The sequence below is a fragment of the Sturnira hondurensis genome, unplaced genomic scaffold (assembly GCF_014824575.4).
Source record: "Sturnira hondurensis isolate 20B ecotype Veracruz unplaced genomic scaffold, ASM1482457v3 Scaffold0007797, whole genome shotgun sequence".
Lineage (NCBI taxonomy): Eukaryota > Metazoa > Chordata > Mammalia > Chiroptera > Phyllostomidae > Sturnira > Sturnira hondurensis.
The window spans coordinates 2,223,361-2,242,980 of record NW_028080428.1 but is presented as its reverse complement, the minus strand read 5'-3'; the positions used below and the strand labels follow the sequence as shown (position 1 = coordinate 2,242,980).

General features: G+C 49.7%; 1 long non-coding RNA gene across 1 annotated transcript; it reads right to left on the bottom strand.

Annotated features, from left to right (window-relative positions):
- Positions 1-4,537: 4,537 nt before the first annotated feature.
- Positions 4,538-11,396, bottom strand: LOC118991744 (uncharacterized). The gene is made up of 2 exons (XR_005067466.1): positions 11,028-11,396; positions 4,538-5,460 (listed from the first exon to the last, which is right to left on the bottom strand). It is a non-coding gene; the product is annotated as an uncharacterized LOC118991744 (long non-coding RNA).
- Between the last annotated feature and the right edge of the window lie 8,224 nt (positions 11,397-19,620).

The window sequence follows — 19,620 nt, the reverse complement described above, 5'->3', positions numbered from 1 at the left end:
AGTCACGGATAACCTCTTGAATGACTTTCTCTACCTTTAAGGTTCTTTTTTGGTCTTTTCTTCACTTTCTTCCCTGGGTGGCTGACTCATTTATGAGGGCTGGGTCTGACGGTTGCTGTTGAGTCAGAAGCCAAGTTGGGTCTTTGGCCTTCTGCAGATGTGGCTGGAGTTCAGGGTGGGGCTAGCTAGGTGGAGCCCAGGACTTCATACTCAGGTGTCCTGGCTTCTACCTTCTGTTTAACTAAGGAGGTGTTGGCTAGAGCCTCAGGCCCTTTCCTGGCATTGCAGCTGGCTGTCTCCAGCCTGTACTTCGGACTTTAACCTGCCCACCAGGGAAAGGTATTCTGAAGTCTCGCCCTCATCCTCAATCCCAATCAGCTGAAGTAAAAGAGCCTCAGGTTGGAGCTGGTTGCTTAAGCTTCTTGGAGCCTGTCAATACCTCTGGCAGGCAGGAAGGGGTCCCTGTTTTACTGTTTAGGAAATGGGTATAGAGGATTTGCGATTGGTCTTAGGTGGTCCATGTCTTGAAGGTTATTCCTGGGTTCCAAAGTACTGGGTCTTGAAACCTTCCCATGGAGAGTGAGGTGGTACTCTGGAAAATGGGCCAGGATGCTGTGGGGACCAACTTGTTCTCCCAGGATCTGGTCTCCACAGTGCCCTGGGAGAGAGTGCCTGGTAGGCCCTAAACTGGGAAGTGAGGACAAAGCAAGCAGTCCACCTTGTTACAAAACCAGGCTCTTTGTGGATAGACAGGCTGGGGACAACTGAACTTGGGAGCAGACAATGGGTGAAGGCTGTTCTTCAGCCCTTTGGGGGGAAAGGTCAGGGCCTTCACCAGTTTGGGACTCTACTTGTGACTGAGTGTGGTACTGATGCTGCCCTGTGCTCCTGCAGGGCCGTGGGGTGGGGTGGGGTTTGGGCTTGCCCTGAGATTCATAGGAAGGACTGGTGGCTGCTGTCGTGGGGAAAGAGGCATCTTGCTGGGGTGGGGCCTGGGAGATGTCATAGAACATCCCAAAGCAGCCTGGCTGCTCTAAGTCTCTGAGGGCGAAAAGGGTGTTCTGGAGAAGCAAGGTCTTAGCCTGAAGAGGAGAAAGGTCTTGGCTGTCCCCTGCATGTGCTACCATGCTCCCTCCCTGAGAACGGGGTGTTGCTCTTCATGTACCTCAGTTGACTGTCCTCGCCCTCCTCTCATCCCTGACCTTGGCAGTACGGCTGCCATTTGTTGGGGGCTTACTACTGTTGAGGGCAGGGGACTGGCCCGGGAAGCCTGGTCCTGAGCCGCAGCTTGGACTGCTCATAGCTGCCTGCCCCTCTAGCCAGCAGCCCCCTTATGTACTTAAAAAGAACCTGGGCAGGTAGGAGGAGAGGAGGTAGCAAGAGGGGTCGCTGAGGCTGGATGGCTCAGCTTGGCACGTGTGAACTCCCGCTCTCACAACCTGAGATGAGATTCTTAAGGAGAGGGGAGGCTCAGCAGGACTTGAAGTCCGTGGGTTCTGGAAGGCAGAGGGGGAACCCCAGCAGGGTAGGCAGCCCAGTGGCAGGGACTCCGAGGCGTTCAGAGCACTGGCAGTGCAGTCGCTGGTGGCTCTGACAGTTCTTACCTCCCCAGTCCCTGGTGCAGGCCTTGCCCAAATCCTTGCTGGCATTCTTGTAATGGGCCAGTGTAACGGGTCCTGGGGCCAGCAGGGTTGCTGCCCCCCCAGTCACCTTCCCTCCTTGGTTGTCCCAGTCCCAGTGCCCTCTAGCCTGAGGTTTGCTGGAGGACCACCTCAGCTTGGCTGCCTGTGAGTCTCATATCTCGAGTGTCTTGACGCTTCAGGTCCTCGCCTGAGGCCATTTGGTCCTCCTGGCTTCTGAGTCAGGAAGGTGGGGACTGGGGAGGGAACTTGCTGAGGAGCCATGGTCTCGGGGCTGCTGTTCATCTATCCAGCATCCCTTGATGACCACTCCAGGGCAAACCCTGATGTTCAGGGGAGCAGGCCAGGGAAGGCCTCGTAGAGGAGATGGTACCTGATTTGGATCTTGGTGGTTGCGTAAGATTATCGGCTAAAGTCTTTGCATGTCTGCAAGCCTGGTATGTGCTCAAGGAACCAGAAGTTCAGTGGGTGCACTCGGACAGCAGTGGCCAGATCACAAAAGGCCCAAAATGCATGAAGGAATTTGTGCTTTGTGTCTGGGGCAGTTTCTGGAAGGGGCAGGCTCACCGAAAGGCCTTGAGCAGGGAAGAAGTGTGGACAAACATTTCAGACTGGCACGCTCCAGTGCCTTCCTTGGAGAAGAGTTCAGGAAGAGTGGGTTTGGGGCAGGATGTCGGCAGCACAGTGCGGCCTGCCAAAGGCACGTGGTATGGCCTTGCAGATGCCTCCCCAAGGCCAGTTCCCACCCACCTCCCCCATCACCGGGCGTACACTTGAGGCTGGATCCCTGTCTCCACTCCACCTTTTTTTAAAAACCTTTATTTCATTTTTATTTTATTTTTTTATTTTAAGATTTTATTTAGAGGGGAAGGGAAGGTGAGAGGGAGAGAAATATCAATGTACGGTTGCCTCTCATGCGTCCCCTACTGGGAACTGGCCTGCAACCCAGGCATGTGCCCTGACTGGGAATCAAACTTCACAGGCCCCCTCTCAATCCACTGAGCTACACCCCCTAGGGCCACCTCTTTATTTTTTAATGCAAAAATGTTTAATCTTTTTTTGAGAGAGAGAGAAACATCTGTGCATTGTTGATGCATTTGTTCATTGATTCTTGTATGCGCCCTGACTGGAAATCAAACCTGCAGCCTTGGTGTATCAGGATGATGCTCTAAGCAACTGAGCTACCTGGCCAGGACCCCACTCCCCCTCTGTATTGAACTAGTCTGGAGACTGAGTCCAGGGGATCATGAATAAGAAGATTCCAAAATGATCCTGGAGCTTTACCATTTCCCAGGATTCTCTTTTTCCTTGACTGGCCTTTCAACACAGAAGGCAGTACTCTTCGTCTTTCCAAGAGCTCTGCCAATCTGAGGAAGCTCCCAGGAGGCAGTGGGGAGGAGTTAGGGCAGGGGCCTTACTGGGGTGGTGTTTAAAGCCTCCTTCCCCTTACTCTCCACCCTTGGGGAAATCTTCCTCTTGTTTCCTGAATCCTAGGAGGCACTTCTGCAACTCACCCCTGGGGCAGATAGACACAGGCTTCCACAGAGTGACCCCTCATGGGCACACACAGTATTACAGGCATAGAGAAGTGCCAGAAGTGTGGGGAGGGGGAGTCCTGTTTGTAGCTGGTTGACTTCCTGTCTTCACAGCTCAGTGCAGCCAAGATAGGGATATAATTGTCTGCCAGTCCTGTTGGGGAAGAACCTCCCTCAGAGCCCATTGCGTGTTGAGCCCCACCCCAGTGTCTGTGGCCGTGGACGGACATGGCTTATTTTCTCCTCTTCCTTGGGGAGTTGGACCAGTGGGGAGAGGGTGCAGGAAATAAAGGGCCCCTTGGGCCCTGCATATACTTGTGGGAGTGCTTGACTCAGTCTGCCCCCAGAGGCAGGTGTGACACCCCAGCAGGAAGGTTCTCTCATGCTCAAAGTCACCCACCCCCCTAAGGGAGCGCAAGAAGACCCACTTACACCACGTCACCAGGAGCATGGCCCCACAGACCACCAGAGGCACTGCCATTTCCCTCGGCCTGGCCCCCTGAGCCTCAGCCTTTGCTGTGGACTTGAGGCCCTAGGTTAAGTCCAGAAAGGGGTCTCGGCACCAGCCTGGATGTGGCACACTGGCGATGAGGGCTTCAGCTGAAGACGTGACAGTGTTCCCCGGAAACCCCCAAGGAGCTCCTTGCGGTTCTTTCCTGGGACACAGCTGAAGGCACACGGGAGAGTGACGTTGGGGTGGGCATTAGCCCATCCCGTGTCAGGCTCATGTCACTCACAGAGCCGACAAGAGGCTTGAACCCACCAGGAGCCCTGTCCCCCACCACCAGGGGTGACCCCTTCATTCTGGACCAGCTCACATCCTGGCTATATCTCAAAGGGATGACATTTTAGTCTTGACCAACATGGCTTGGTTGGAGCATCATCCTGTAATCAAAAGGTTATGCGTTCGATTCCCAGTCAGGACATAGGCCTAGGTTGTGGGTTTCCTCCCAGTCCAGATGCTTCTCCCTGGCATCAGTGTTTCTCTCTTCCTCTCTATCTGAAAGCAATATCGGGGGAAAAAGTGTCCTCGGGTAAGGGTGAAAAAAGGAAGTTTCAGACTTGCTGCAGGGTGGGGTGCCAGGCACTGAAGAAAGACTTCATGCATTGCAACTGTCTTTGTTTTTTAAGATTTTATTTATTTTTAGAGGAGAAGGGAGGGAGAAAGAGGGAGATCAATGTGCAATGTGTGAGGAATACACCTATCAGTTGCCTCTTGCACTTGTTCCAATCTGGGGACCTGACCCAGGCATGTGCCCTGCCTGGGACTTGAACTGGTGACCTTCCGGTTCACAGGCCGGCGCTCAGTCTACTGAGCCACACCAGCCAGGGCAATTGCAAGTGTCTTTTTTAAGAGAGCCGGGTACTCCCTGCAGAGAAGAGCAGGCAGCTCAAGTGCCCTCCTTAGTTCTCATCATCCATTGCCCCCTCAGCAGCCCTGGGGTCAGAGTCAGGGTCCCTTGACATCCGTAGGGGACAGTTGGGGTTCCCAGGAGAGGGCTGGGGCTGGAGCTTTGTCATAGATGAGGAAAGGAGGTGGCACTCATGCTTCTAGCCCCTGCTTCATTTTGGCAAACTGAGTGACAGAGCTGTCTCTCACCCGACTACAGCTTTTCCCTTTAAGCTGTGAAGTCTGGCTTTGGAGGAGCTGGCGGGGGGTGCTGCTTAGAGGAGGGACAGAGCCAGGAGACCACTCACTGCCAAGAAGGCCACCACCCACACCCGGAATGCTGGCCCAGCCTCTGCCCTCACCCAAACACCCAGGCCTGCCCCTCACAATGAGGCCGGTGGATGGACCGAGGCATCCTTGTAGCCAGAGGAACGCCCTGCTGAGAACTGGGTCTGGGCTCCTCCCCTCCCCAAACCCTGCATCAGACTTCCAGGGCACCCACTTTTGGTCCTCCCCAATCCCTCATCCCCAGGAAGGCCCAGTGGGGGCTCAGTGGTCCATGGTTTCAGTCAGGGGATGGTTAGGACTTGGGGCCTTAGGTGAAGGTGATTCAAGACTAGACAAGATACCTGCTTTCTCAGAGGGTCACGGGGCAGGAGCTAGGTTGAGACATAGGGCCCAAAGGCTATCATGGCATCTCCCCAGCACCTCCCGGGGGAGCAGAGCCAGGGAAGCAGGTTCTTCAGGCTCCCAAAACTTCCTGTGGCAGCCATCTGAACTTGTCCTCTTGCTCCTTGTGAAGCCTCACCTTGATTTGAATGGTGACTCACCTTGTCCTGCTCGCTCACTGGATCAGAGGTCTCCCTCTGTAAGGCGCTGTCTCCCTGTAGGTCCACTGACAGAGAGGAGGGCTTCAGGGGAGGAGAGGCCCCTTTGCCCATCCTCACTGCAGGTTTTTGTCCTCCTGCCAAACCCACCTCAGCAGCATTGCTTTTATAACGCCCCAGGGTCACAGGCTGTGCTCAGAGGGATCCTGATAAGTCACTGTTCAGGGCTTTACAATAGACACTTCCCCACCTTCCCCTCTGCTGCCCCTTCCCCAGCTGGTGCCCTCAGGTACCCTTTCACTGGGTGTAGAGTTGGATGAGAAGTCCCTACCTCTTTGGAGGGGTTCCTGAGACCGTTCCATTCACTTTCAGTGCCAAGAAGGTGTCAGCTTGTAGGCAAAGCAGTTGGGTTTCTCCAAGGGAAAAGAATCACAAAGCACCAAGCCACTAGTTCTGCCTTCCACAAGCTATTCAACAAGTATTTGTTGAACACCAACTACAGTACGCTGCTTCACTGTGCCAAATGGTACTAGGGAGGCCCTGGCTGGTGTAGCTCAGTAGATTGAGCGCGGGCCTGCGAACCACATGATCGAGGTTCGATTCCCAGTCAGGACACATGCCTGGGTTGTGGGCCAGTTCCCAGCAGGGGACTCACGAGAGGCAACCATACATTGATATTTCTCTCCTTCTCTCCTTCCCTTCCTCTCTAAAGATAAATAAATAAAATTAATAAAAAATAGTACTAGGGAGAAGGTAAGATGCTCAGAAGCCACTTTACCTTCAAGCACTGCTCACCAGTATGTAACTGGAAACTGCCCATCTCTCTTACCGTCTGTGTTGTTGAGTGCAGCAACCCTTTTCATTGCTGTGTAGTATTCCATCTTACAAATACATCATGGTTTATATATCCACTCCACATTTGGACATTTGGATTATTTCAAGTTTGGGGCTATTATGAAGACAACTACCATGAACCTTCTTCTATGTCTTTTGAGGGACCTACATACTCATTTCTGTTGGGTATGAGAATTGCTTGGCCATAAGGTAGGCATGTGTTTAAAATGCTTTCATAGATAATGCCAGAGCTTTCCAAGGTGACTGTATTTATGTGTACTCCTGCCAACATTGTATGCAAGTTCCAGCTGGACCAGGTCCTTGTCAGTCCTTAGAACTGTTGGTCGTTTTCATTTTAGCCATGCCGGTGGCGGTGTGGGAATGGCACACTGTGGCTGCAACTTGTATTCTCTGGGGAGGAATGATGCTGAACACCATTTTATCTACCCCTTGGCCATTTAGATATCTTCTTTTGTAAAGTGCCTATTCAAATCTTTTGTTCCTGTCCTACCCTCCTTTTTTTAAAAAAAAAATTGATTTTAGAGAGAAGGGAGAGGGAGAGGGGGAGGCGGGAGAAAGAGAGGAGAGAGAGAGAGAGAGATTGATGTGAGAAAGGAACATGGATCAGCTGCCTCCTGTAGGCGCCCCGACCAGAGACTGAACCCGCAGCCTTCAGATGTGCAGGATGCTGCTCCAACCACCAGGCCACCTGGTCAGGGCCTCTACTACTGTCCTTCAGAAAAACTGGCCCTGGCTGGTGTGGCTCAGTGGATCGAGTGTCAGCCTGTGAACCGAAAGGTCGCCAGTTCAGTCCCAAGCCAGGGCACATACCTGGAATGTGAGCCAGGTCCCCAGTTGGGTGCGTGTGAGAGGTAAATGATTGATGTATCTTGCACACATCAATGTTTCTCCCCCTCTTTCTCCCTCCCTTTCCCCCTCTCTAAAAATTAATAAATAAAATCTTTTTAAAAAATCAGAATATGTCATTATTGATTAGTAGGAACTCTTTATATACACTGGAGACAAGCCCTTTGTCAGTTATATGTGTTACCAATATTTCCTACTGTATGGCTTCCCTTTTTATTCTCTGGATGGTAATAATTTTACAGGCTCAATAAATCTGTTTTTTTCTTTTCTTTTTTTAGAAGATTTTATTTATTTATCTTTAGAGGGGAAGGGAAGGAGAGAGGGAGAGAAATATCAATGTATGGTTGCCTCTCGTGAGTCCCCTGCTGGGAACTGGCCTGCAACCCAGGCATGTGCCCTGACTGGGAATCGAACCATGATCCTTTGGTTCGAAGGCCCGCGCTCAATCCACTGAGCTACACCAGCCAGGGCTGTTTTTTTCTTTTAATATTAGGATTTTTGTGTACTCTTAAAGAAACTTTTGCTTACCCCAAGATCATGAAGATACTCTATTTTTTCTCCTAGAAATTAATAGTTTTAGCTTTTATATTTAGGTCTGTGATCCATTTTCAGTTCCTTTTCTATGTAGCATAAGGTTCGAGTCATTTGTTCCCGCCATATAACCAGCCAGTTATTTTAGCACTGTTGCATGTTTTTGTTTTTTAGATTTTATTTCTTTATCTTTAGAGGGAAAGGAAAGGAAAGAAGGAGAGAAATATCAATGTGTGGTTGCCTTTGGAGTGTCCCCTACTGAGAACCTGATCTGCAACCCAGGCATGTGCCCTGACTGGGAATCGAACCAGCCACCCTTTGGTTCACAGGCCAACGCTCAATCCACTGAGCCACACCAGCCAGGGCTACAAATAAAATCTTTTTAAAAACTCATGTATATAGCCCTGGCTGGTGTAGGTCAGTAGATTGAGCGTGGGCCTGCGAACCACATGATCGCGGTTCGATTCCCAGTCAGAGCACATGCCTGGGTTGCAGGCCAGTTCCCAGCAAGGGACGCATAAGAGGCAACCATACATTGATATTTCTCTCCCTCTCTCCTTCCCTTACCCTCTAAAGATAAATAAATTAATTAATAAAAAAACTCATGTATATAAAAAATAAAATAATGACCATTTTGTTCTTGCTTCCCAAACTTTATACATTTTATTTCTTTTTCTTACTTGCTAGGACCTCTAGTACAATGCAGAAGTGTTGATATAGTGATAAAGAAACTCCTTGACTTGTTCCTGATCTCAGAAGGAATGCATTCAAAATTTAATTCCAATGATGTTTTTCTTTTTCTTTTTTCTTTTCTTTTCTTTCAAGACAGGAAGGGAGGGAGAAAGAGAAGGAAACATCAATGTGTGGTTGCCTCTCCTGTGCCCCCTTCTGGAGACCTGGCCTGCAGCCCAGGCATGTGCCCTGACTGGGAATAGAACCAGTGACCCTTTGATTTGTAGACTGGCTGATGATGTTTTTAGATACTCTACCAGAATAAGGAAGCTCCCTTCTATGCCTAGTTCAATGAGAGAGGTAATTTTTACCAAGTTTTTTCTCCCTCTGTTGAGATATATGGATTTTCTTGTTATTCGGTGTATATGCTGAATTTCATTGATTGATTTTCAAATGGTAAACCACCTTGCATTCCTGGAAAAACACCTTCATTATAAGGTATTATTATTTTTAAATTCTCACACAGGGATATTTTTTATTATTGATTTGAGAGAGAGAGAAACATTAATGTGAGAATGAAAGATTGATTGGTTGCCTCCCATACGTGCCCTGGCCAGGGATGCAACGCATGACCTTGGCATGTTGGGACAATACCCCAACCAACCAAGCTACCCAGCCAGGGTCTATATGTTTTTAATCCTTTAAAATTTATTGAGCCCTGGCTGGTGTAGCTCAGTGGATTGAGCATGGGCCTGCGAACCAGAGTATTTCGGTTCGATTCCCAGTCAGGGCACATGCCTGGGTTGCAGGCCAGTTCCCGGCAGGGGACTCACGAGAGGCAACCATGCATTGATGTTTCTCACCTTCTCTCCTTCCCTTCCTCTCTAAAGATAAATAAATAAAATCTTAAAAAAAAAAAGAAGCCCTGGCTGGTGTAGCTCAGTGGATTGAGAGCGGGCCTGTGAACCAGAGGATCACAGTTCGATTCCCAGTCAGGGCACATACCTGGGTTGCAGGCCAGTTCCTGGCAGGGGACACACGGTACATTGTGTGTTTCCGGCAGAGGCAACCATACACTGATATTTCTCTCCCTCTCTCCTTCCCTTCCCCTTTAAAAATAAATAAAATTTAAAAAAAGAGAGACTAGAGTTGTCTTTAAAAAAGCCAATAAGGCTCTGACTAGTGTGGCTCAGTTGGTTGGCTGTCATACTGCAAACTGAAGGTTGCCGGTTCGATTCTCCATCAGGGCATATGCCTGGGTTGTGGGTTCCATCCCTGGTAGGGGTGCCTGGGAGGGGCAGCCAATGATGTTTCCCTCACAAATCATTGACGTTTCTTTCACAAATCATTGTTGTTTCTCGCCCTCTCTTTCTCCCTCCCTTCACCTCTCTCTAAAAAAATAAATAAAATCTTTTTAAAAATCCACTTCAAAAACATTTGCTTTTTAATTGGAGTGTTTGGCCCATTCATAATGATTGAAATTACTGATATAGTAAGCTATAAACCTGCCATCTTGCTTTTTGTTTTCTCTTTGTTTCATCTGGGTTGTTTTTTTTTTTGTTCCTTTTCTTGCCTTCTGTTCGATTAGTAAAGTATTCAATATTTTATATCATTTCATTTTCTCTTCTATTATATTTTACTTACATATATGTTTATTATTCCTTTATTTCTCTGCATTTAAAGGGGAACCTAGAGAGGGCAATGCTTACTCAAGAGACCTTCAGAGGCTGCCGCCTACACAGACAGACTGGGGGGTGCACCTGTCAGTGTGATAGCCTAGCACATGGTCAGGGCACATGGCATCCCGTATGATAACAGGAATAACAACATCAACAACGATAATACAATAGCTAACACTATAGCCAAAGAAAACTTGTTCTTACTATATGCCAGACATATATATAAATTTAACCATCAGTATGAATATAGATAAACACGGAAACAAATACTTTCTGGTCCACACTTTGTGTCTCTTAGCCCCTCTCACCTGTCCAGACTCCTCACTTCCTGGCTTCTCTGACACCCCCATGGAAGGCTCTTACTGTGTCCCACTGCCTCCCTCGCCGCCCCCCCCCCAATCTAGCTCATTAGTGCAGTAGGTCCCTAAGTCCCCTGTCTCCTTCCTGCTGCCTTAGTGTCTCTGCTGTGACCTGCACCGCTTGGTAACTCCTTGAGGGAGATGGGACGTCAAGGACAGACCACAGCTGCTCTGTCCTGACCCCTTAGCCATAGCTAACTATGTACATGCCTCTAACCCCTGAAAGTGTGCACCTTATGTGTATCCTTGGTGGAAAGTTGCTCAGTAACTATTTGTTGAAGTCGAGAGGAAAGAATAAGGATCAAATGGTCTTATGATTATATGAACACAGATACAAAAGTAAAGCCATTGGTGCTGAACAGGATTCCCTCGACCGTGGGAAAGAACAGGGACTGCAGCCCCTTCTCAATTCCTACCATCCCTCCCTCTTCTTCTTCCCCATCAAGCCAGTAGGAGTCTGTCCTGGGGAGGTGAGGAGTGACAGTGGTGGGTCCCTTTCCATCTGTAAAAGCAAAGGTACAACCCTGCTTCCTTTGGCATACTCGCCAGTCCCCTTGCAGGTGCCACAGAGGCACCCCACCCTCTTGCTCACGCTTGCGCGCAAACACACGCACACGCACCTCTCCCAGACTGGGTATCACTGGGTACCATGGAGTGAGGTGGAGGTCGGTAGGGGTCTGCCTCTGTCTTTACCTCGCTCTCCTTCCCAGCCTCTTCATGCTCCCCCTCACTCTCCTCGGCGGCAGCACACGAGGATCCGGTGGCTGGCCCGCGCGCTCCCGCAGCTTGCTCCCGGGTTACTCGCCCCGAGGGACGGGCCGAATGGAGATCCTATCAGCTGACGGAGACACTCTTCCCTCCCTGCCAAGGAGTCACCTGGAGTGGGGCGTGGTCCCCACCCCGTTTTGATTGGGTCCCAGGTTTATCGTGCGCGAAACCATTGGCTGCAGCATCTGTTGTTCCCGAGTCTGGAGCCAGCTTTTAAAAGAAATCGGGGGACTGAGAGGGCCGGGAACAAGCTACACTGGAACTGCACACAGGGGCATGCACTGGCACCTCTGACGTCTCGCCACGTCAGCCCCGCCCCCCGGCCGGCTGCCTCCCGCCGGCCACCACTCCGGGGCCTCGCCTTCTGTCTCTCGGGGTCTGCGCGTGCGCACTAGTCCAGTCTCGCGCCTCCACGAGAGGGGCGGGGCGGGGCGGGGGCGGGGCGGGGGGGGGCGGGGCGGGGCAGCAGGCTCGTGACAGGGGGCGGGGCGGGGCGGGGCGGGGGGCCGGGTAGGTGGGAGCGAGGGTTGGGTGGGGAAGTAATGGGGAACCAGGGAGAAAGTCATGGGCTGCGAGCGAGGGCAAGGGCTAATGTCTGTGGAGAAAAGGGCTCCGTTTGGTTTTCTGCCCCGAGACCTGTGGGAGCGGCGGTGTAGGCCGCACGGGGAGGCTAGGGGGCACCACGAAGTCCGAGGCCAGGGCGTCCAAGGGCAGGCCCTGGCCCACGGGTGGTTCCAAATGGAGCCGGGGAGCAGAAGGGCACAGATGCTGCAAGCAAAAATGTGGATGCCCTGGAACGGGCTCATCATGTTTGGGAAGAGAATGGAGCCCCTGAGTAGGAAGACCCAAAAGCCTAGGATGTGGGATCTGAAAAGCTTGAGTCTGAGCACTGGGGACTGGAGGATGTGGAAAAGACGGCCTTGAAAGAAGTCAGGCCGGAGCCAGGAAAGGAAGAATGTGAAGCTAAGGCACAGTGTAGCAAGTGCATTCATTACAAGCTTCAGCAGGTTTGGGGAAAGGGAGCCCAAAGGAAATGTGGGGAAAGCGAGGAGTCAGCAGCAAAGCAGGGGCTGAATCTGAGAGTTCAGGGACTACAACAGGGTTTGGGAGGGAGTTTGGGCTTAAAGAGTTTGGGCGGTCAAGTGCAGAGAAGCTGGAATCCAGTAGGGAGAAGCTGGGGACTAGTGGAGAGAAGTTGAAGGGCCAGGAGTGGGGAGCATAAATGAAAAGAAAATTGAAAAACTGGTAGAAGTTACTAGTGATGAAAGAGCAATAGAAGGTCCTAGTGCTGAGATGGAAATTCCCTTTGAAAGGGTGGAAAGGAATGATAAAAAACTAGAGGGGACTGAGGAGCGGATCGAAGTTAAGGAGGATTTCTTCACTGGAGTGAATGATATTACTGATGACTCTGTTTCTATGGAAGAGAAACAAGGTATAGATGAAGGTACTGGTGAATAAGGCAGATGAGGATTGAAGCTAAAGAAGGGAAGAGAAGCAGATAGAGGAGGTATTGCAAGTCAAAGAGGGGAAATTAGAGCCAAGCAGAACATTATTGGCCCTGAAGGGGTAAATGTGAGAAAGGAGAAGGGCGCATATAAGCCTAAAAGAAGACGATGGGCATGGATGGGTACTGGGGGTGAAGGCAGAGACCAGGACCAGAGGAAACAGCGACGGACGAAGAGGGAGACGGGGACATTTTGAGGAGAAAGAAGATTTGATAATGTTGACAGGTAAAGGGAAATTGGATATCAGTTTCTGGGAGAAGAGCTGTGACCAAGGAGCTTGTAGAGAAATAGATTTAGGATGGGCTAGAAGGGTTTGGTTTGCATAGTGAGAAAAACAGAACACTGCAGCATGATAAAGGTTAGGTGGGGTTGTAGGAGAAGATGCAGGCTGGAGTGAGCAAAGAAAACTTCTGAAAGAGGAACCTAAAAATGAGCGAGGGGCTCTAAAGTGACAAAATCGAGAGAAGAGGTGAGAAAATAAATAAGTGAAGAAAAAAAAGTAAGAAGCCATGTCTCATAATAGCGACTGTGCATGCTGGGTTTGAAAGTTACTGTCTTCACTATTCTGTACCCTCCTTTCCCGTGGAGCCAATTTTACCATCTAGTGGGTTAGGCCTCTCACCAGGCCTGTCTGTCTGGACCACGCCCATCCTCACTGACCTTCCCTCTGATTATTCCCAGAGTAATCGCTGAGCTCCACTATTTCAATCACTTCACCATGATCACCATTCCCACAGTTTTCCCTCACCTCCACATTGGATTTGAACTGTTCATCCTTGATTTGAAGTTGTCTCAGTTATTTCTTTTACTGTTGTTTTCATCTCAATTGTTCTTTTTTTAATATTTTATTTTTTATTTTTAGAGAGAGGGGAAGGGAAGGAGAGAGGGAAAGAAACATCAATGTGTGGTTACCTCTCATGTGGCCCCCACTGGGGACCTGGCCCACAACCCAGGCATGTGCCCTGACTGGGAATCGAACCAGCGACCCTTTGGTTCACAGCCCGCACTCAATCCACTGAGCTACACCAGCCAGGGCTCATCTCAATTGTTCTTAATTGAATTCTCAAAGAGTCACCCTGATTTTCACCTTGAGGGTAACTTGCTATTTTCTTTACAAATTTTCCTGTGTGAAAGTGGCCAAACAATGAACAAATGTGCTGTACCTCTGCCTTACTACAATGGACAACAAACTCTACTAAATGTTATTATATACATGTTGTAACTTCTCTCATCTTAAAAAAACAAAACAAAACTCAAAACCTCTCTCGACCCCACCTTCCCCTCTACATGCTTCCCTATTTTCTTGCTCCCTGTGGCAAGTGCAAAAGCAGCCCCCAAAGATATATTCACTTTTTAATCCCAGGGACCTGTGAAAATTACCTTATATGGCAAAAGATGTGAGCAAATTAAAGATCCCGAGAGGAGGAGCTTATTCTGGGTAACCTGGATAAGCCCTAAATGCAGTCCCAAGTGTCCTTACCCAGGGAGACAGGAGATCAGGCACATGCAGAAGAGGAGGAGGCGGTGTGGCCCCAGAGAGAGAAAGACAGGAGTGACGCAGCCACAGGACTAGGAATGTCCATGGCCATCAGATGTCAGACGGGCAAGGGGGGTTTTCCCTGGAGCCTCCAGAGGGGGCTGACCTGACAATGCCTCGATTTTGGACTTCTGGCCTCCAGACCTGTAAGAAAATCAGTTTCTCCCCTTTTAAGCCACCCAGTGGGTGGTACCTTAGTAAGCAGCTCTCGGAAACCGATGCCCTCCCTTTACAGCAGCATTCCTTCGACCAGTTGTCACGCTGCTTTTCCTAAGTATTCCCTTGTATTCCTTTTTTATCTGACATTTTACACTGGACATTTTTATATATACAGAAAAGTTGAGCCCTGGCTGGTGTAGCTCAGTGGATTGAGTGCGGGCTGTGAACCAAAGGGTCACGGTTTGACTCCCAGTCAGGGCAGAGGCCTGGGTTGCGGGCTCTGTCCCCAGTGGGGGCCAGGTGAGAAGCAACCACACATTGATGTTTCTCTCCCTCTCTTTCTCCCTCCCTTCCCCTCTCTCTAAAAATAAAAAAATACATTTAAAAAAAAAGAAACATTGAAAGGGCAACGAACAACTCAGTACTCTCTACCTAGATTCAACAGCTGGTATCAGTTTGCTCTAATCTGTTTTGTCACTACAGGCTTCAGCACATGGTTCCTGAGAATATATTCTCCTACATAGCTGTAATACCTAAATACACTTAATTAAGACTATATTCACATTTTAATTTAATAAATTATAATTAGTAATTCCTTTATATCATCTAATGTTCAGTCTATATTCAAATATCCTTGCGTATTCCCAAACCATCTTTTATAACTTTTTTCCTTGGCTGAGGATCCAATCCAGGCTCATGTTTTGGAATTTGATTGTTAACTCTTTTTAAAAAGATTTTATTTATTTATCTTTAGATAAGAGAGGGAGAGAAATATCAATGTATGGTTGCCTCTCGCGCATCCCCTGCTGGGAACTGGCCTGCAACCCAGGCATGTGCCCCGACTGGGAATCGAACCACGATCCTTTGGTTCGCAGGCCAGCACTCAATCCACTGAGCTACACCAGCTGGTGCTATTAGCTCTTTTTAATCTACATTCATCTCCCTCTTATTTTGTCTTAATGAGTTTGAATACTTTTTAAGGAATTTCAGGCCTGTGTTCTTATAGATGTCCAACATTCTAGAGTTCTCTGACTGTGTCCAGATGGTGCCATTTAGTTTGCTCTCCTGCCTGCTGCAGTTTCTGTATCCTGGAATTTGGAGTTCTAGGCCCCAGTTTCTCTTCCTCCGTAGCCCTCATCGCTCTCTGACTCCGAGTCTTCCTTCTGGAGTTGTTTATTACGTCTCTCTCCCCCACTAGCATGTAAGCTCCAAGAGCAAATCAATGCATGTCTTGGGTTACCGGTTCCAGTCACTGTCAACCCAACGCATAGTAGGCACTCAGCATGGATTTGTGGTTTGAAACAGTTCATCACATTCAGTGACTTTACCTGGTTCAATACCATCTACATCTATTGAGGAACTGCTGTAATAACTTACCCTGTTCCTCAGAATATCTCACATTCTTTGGAGCCTCAAATGCCTAAAAAGTCTTCATTCCAAGTCGAAGTCTGTCCACGTGTAGAATCTCCCCCAGCAGTTGGAAGGCACGCTGTTCTGTCTCTTCGAGCGCGGCCGTTGAGAGTCCACACCCATTTTTATGCTTGAGCCACTGTACATGACAGGAAGTTCTGTGCGTGTGGCTTCTTTCCTTCTCTGTGACTCCATATTCCTGCTTATTTATTGGTTAGAAGTCCGTCGCTTGTTCTTTCTTCCATTCTCAAGGAACTCTGATCCCGTAGTTGGTCAATAAAGTGGAGATCCTGGGTATGGACAGAGCTGGCAAGATAAGCTATGGAAGGTCCAAGTCTAGTAGTAGGGTCTTTTTGACCAATGATGATAGCTAACATCTACTGAACTTTTTAAAAAATATTTTATTTATTTCTTTTTAGAGAGAGGGCAAGGGAGAGAGACAGAGAGGGAAAGACACATCAATGTGTGGTTGCCACTCGTGCACCCCCTACTGGGGACCTGGCCCCCAACCCAGGCTTGTGCCCTGACTGGGAATCGAACCGGTGAATCTTTGGTTCGATTCACCGGTAGCACTCAGTCTGCTAAACCACACCAAGGCACATTTACTGAACTTTGTCATACATTAATTAGAAAAATTTCATAGGCACCATGCTAAGCACTTCCCATGTTCTCTGTCATTTAATCTTTCCAACGACTCTAAGGTAGGAACTGTGATTACCCTATCAACTCTACCCACCAGAAACTTCGAGGGCTAGACCCTGATCCCAGGCGGCCTGACCCCAGAGCCACACTGGAACCCTCTCTGCGAGATGGCCTCCTCGGTTTCCTAGCCTGCCAAGGCCAGGGCTCTGATCCTGCCCGTGTGGTGGGGAGTGAGGCTGGACAACAGCCCTTCCATTCATTCAGTGAGTGCTTGTTGAATGAACGCTTCAGTGGCACGTGTTAAGACCACAAATGCCAAGAACAATGATGTTTATTTTCTTCCCCAGTTCTCTGCCTTTCCTGAGATCATCTGCTCCTAGTCTTCTCTGGGGATTCTCTGAGCGCCGAGAAGTTGTTGCCTCTTCCCCCCGCCCACCCCCAAGCAGAGGTCTCAGCGTGAAAGTCAGATCAGAACCAGATACCACCCTCCCGTAATCATACCCCTACACGGACTGGCTGTGGGATGCGTGCCACCTATCGGCCCTGGGCTCGCCAAGGAGCAGACCTGGGAGACCACAGAGTGTCAGCCACCCTTATGCCATCAGGGCACTGCTGGGGCCTCCGGGGAGAAGAGGCCTGCACGGGCCTGCGGTCCAGACGGACAGTTTGCGGCTGCGCGGGTCTCTCAGGTTGCGCCGAGCAGTATGTCAGTTACAGGCCAAATAATCAGACTTCTTCTTTGGCTGGAACACATCTTCTCTTGTGATAGCAGATGCATCCCACTGAAGCCACAGAAAGAAAAAGTGAAGACCAAGACACTGTGACAAATGACAGCTACCATGTAAGTACAGATATTTTCAATCTCCCAGATAGCTTGAGCTTTATAATAACTCTTTTTACTAAAATTAACCAAAATGCCTACATTTCAGGGAGTCGAGGGCTCCTGAGTGATTTTATGTATTTTTAGTATTCTAGTCTCTTTGCAGGTTTCCAAAGATCCTTGTGTCTTGCAACAGGATGTGTTTAAAGTGACATTATTGTTTGCCCTTTATTCAAATGCCCTCTTAGTCAGTCCCATTTATTCATTCAGGAACCATTGAATACGCACCACGTGCCGGGGGGGCATGCAGCCAGGGGCCAGGTCCTGTCCTGTCCTCCTTCCTCCTGCGGAGACAGGTGTCTGGACTAGTACGTCACTGCGCACTGGGAGGTGGGTTGCCAGGGAGCCGTGTGCTCAGGGCGGTGGCAGCTGCAGAGGAGGGAGGACCTGACCGTGGGGTCTGGTTAGAGGGACGACCAGAGGAGGCTTCATGGTGGAGATGACCATTCTGGCTTGGACTTAGACGTTGAGGAGGAGTCAACGTTCGGTGAGAAGAGGAAAAAGAAATATTCTAAGCAGAAAGAATAGCGTCACCAAGGTACAGTGACCAGACACTGGACGGCTCGTCAGGAAAAGGCAAGAACGTAGTTTGGTGCGGCTGGATTGCAGACAGTTACAGCGACGGTCAGGTCAGATGGGGGCTGGGGAGCGCAGAGCCGGCCTGGGGTAGAGGGTTGAGGTGGTTGGCTTTCATTTTGTAGGTGACAGGGAGAATGACACCGCCAATCTCTGCTTTGCATAACTCACCCAGCCGAGAGATCAGAATTGACTGGCTTCAGCATGGGAGCGGGTAGGAGTGGGGCGCCTGGGGGCGCTCTCGCTGGCCCAGGGCAGGAGAGCAGGAGATGCCCTTATCAGACCACCGTGAGCAGTCTGGGCGGAGAGAATGAGGCTACGAGCTAAGGCAGAGAAATGGGGATGAAAACCACAGGATGGATTGGAGAGGGTTTCCGGTGTCCTGTTTAGAAGGGTTTGCTGATTAATTGTGAATGGATGGTGAGGAGGCAGGCACCAGGCTTACAGACAACAGCAGTTGATCTGTATTGTCAGCCTGACTCTGCATTTAGGTATTTTGCATGCAGTATCTCATTTTATTCCATCATAGCCCTATGAGAGGGGTCGTATTATTTATTTTTAGTATTTTATTTCTGGAGAGAGGGGAAGGGAGAGAGAGAGAGAGGGAGAGAAACATGTGCAAGAGGAACATCACTGGCTGCCTCTCTCACACCCCGAGCTGGGGGCCTGGTCCACAGCCCAGGCCTGTGCCCTGACCAGAATGGAACTTGCGAATTTCCAGTTCAGAGGCCAGCATTCAGTCCACTGATCCACACCTCCCAGGGCGTGAGGGGTTGTATGATTGTCCAAACTCTATAGATGAGGAAGTTGGAGCCCAGACTGGTCCATCAAAGTGATAGGGCAGGTGTCCTGTGGCGGTGGCCAGGATAGGAAGCCAAGGGAATCGGCACCCTCAGCCACTGCGCGGGAGCTTCGGCAGCTGACTGGGTTTCAGTGCCAAGTGTTGGGAGGCGAAGCAAACACCCTAGGAAGCAGGTAACAAACGGCAGGCGTGGGCCTAGAACTCACTGGAAGCACTTACTTCTTCCCACACACAGGCCGCCCGGGTGCCAAACAGGCCACAGGTGTGCTGTGTTGGGCCCTTTGAATATTTTTTTCTTTTTCAATTGCAGTTGGCATTCAATACTGTTTTATATTAATTTCAGATGTATAGAGCCCTGATATCAGGTCTATGGGCCATGTACACCTGAAACTAGACCATAAACCATTTTCGGAACTAATTGTTAACATTTAGAAACCTAGAGATTCACGTTAAAACTGGGTTTCTGGTTTTCTTGAGAAACGAGGAGGCCTAGCCACACCAGGCCCACGTAGCAGCCTAGAGTCCCTCCGCATCCCTTCGGCTGGGCCCTGCGACTCCCCTGGGCCACATCCAGGCTCCAGGGGCCCAGCCCACCTCTGCAGGCGCCCGAGCGCGCCTCTCCTGACCACAGGCTGGTCCAGTTTGATGCCTGACTGTACTTGAGCGCTTAGTCTCCTGTCGAACCCTGGCCTCCACTACTGGCTAAATACCCTTTCTGAACTTTAAGGAATGCAGTGCCTACAAAGTAAAAACAACGATGTGTTTTGTTTTGTTTGTTTCTAAATGCTGTGGGAACTGAGAAAAACGAAATGCCTGCCCATGCTCCAGTGCCCACAGTGGGGAGGCTCACGGACGGTAGTGCAGGACGAAGGCGGACGGTCACAGTTCCTGAAACCAGCCCCGAGTCAAATGAAATATATCAGTTGTACCACGGAAAATGGCAAAGGTGGTGGCAGCTACACAAATCGTGCTATGCTTTTTATCCGTTTAATTTGTTTTGTAATGAG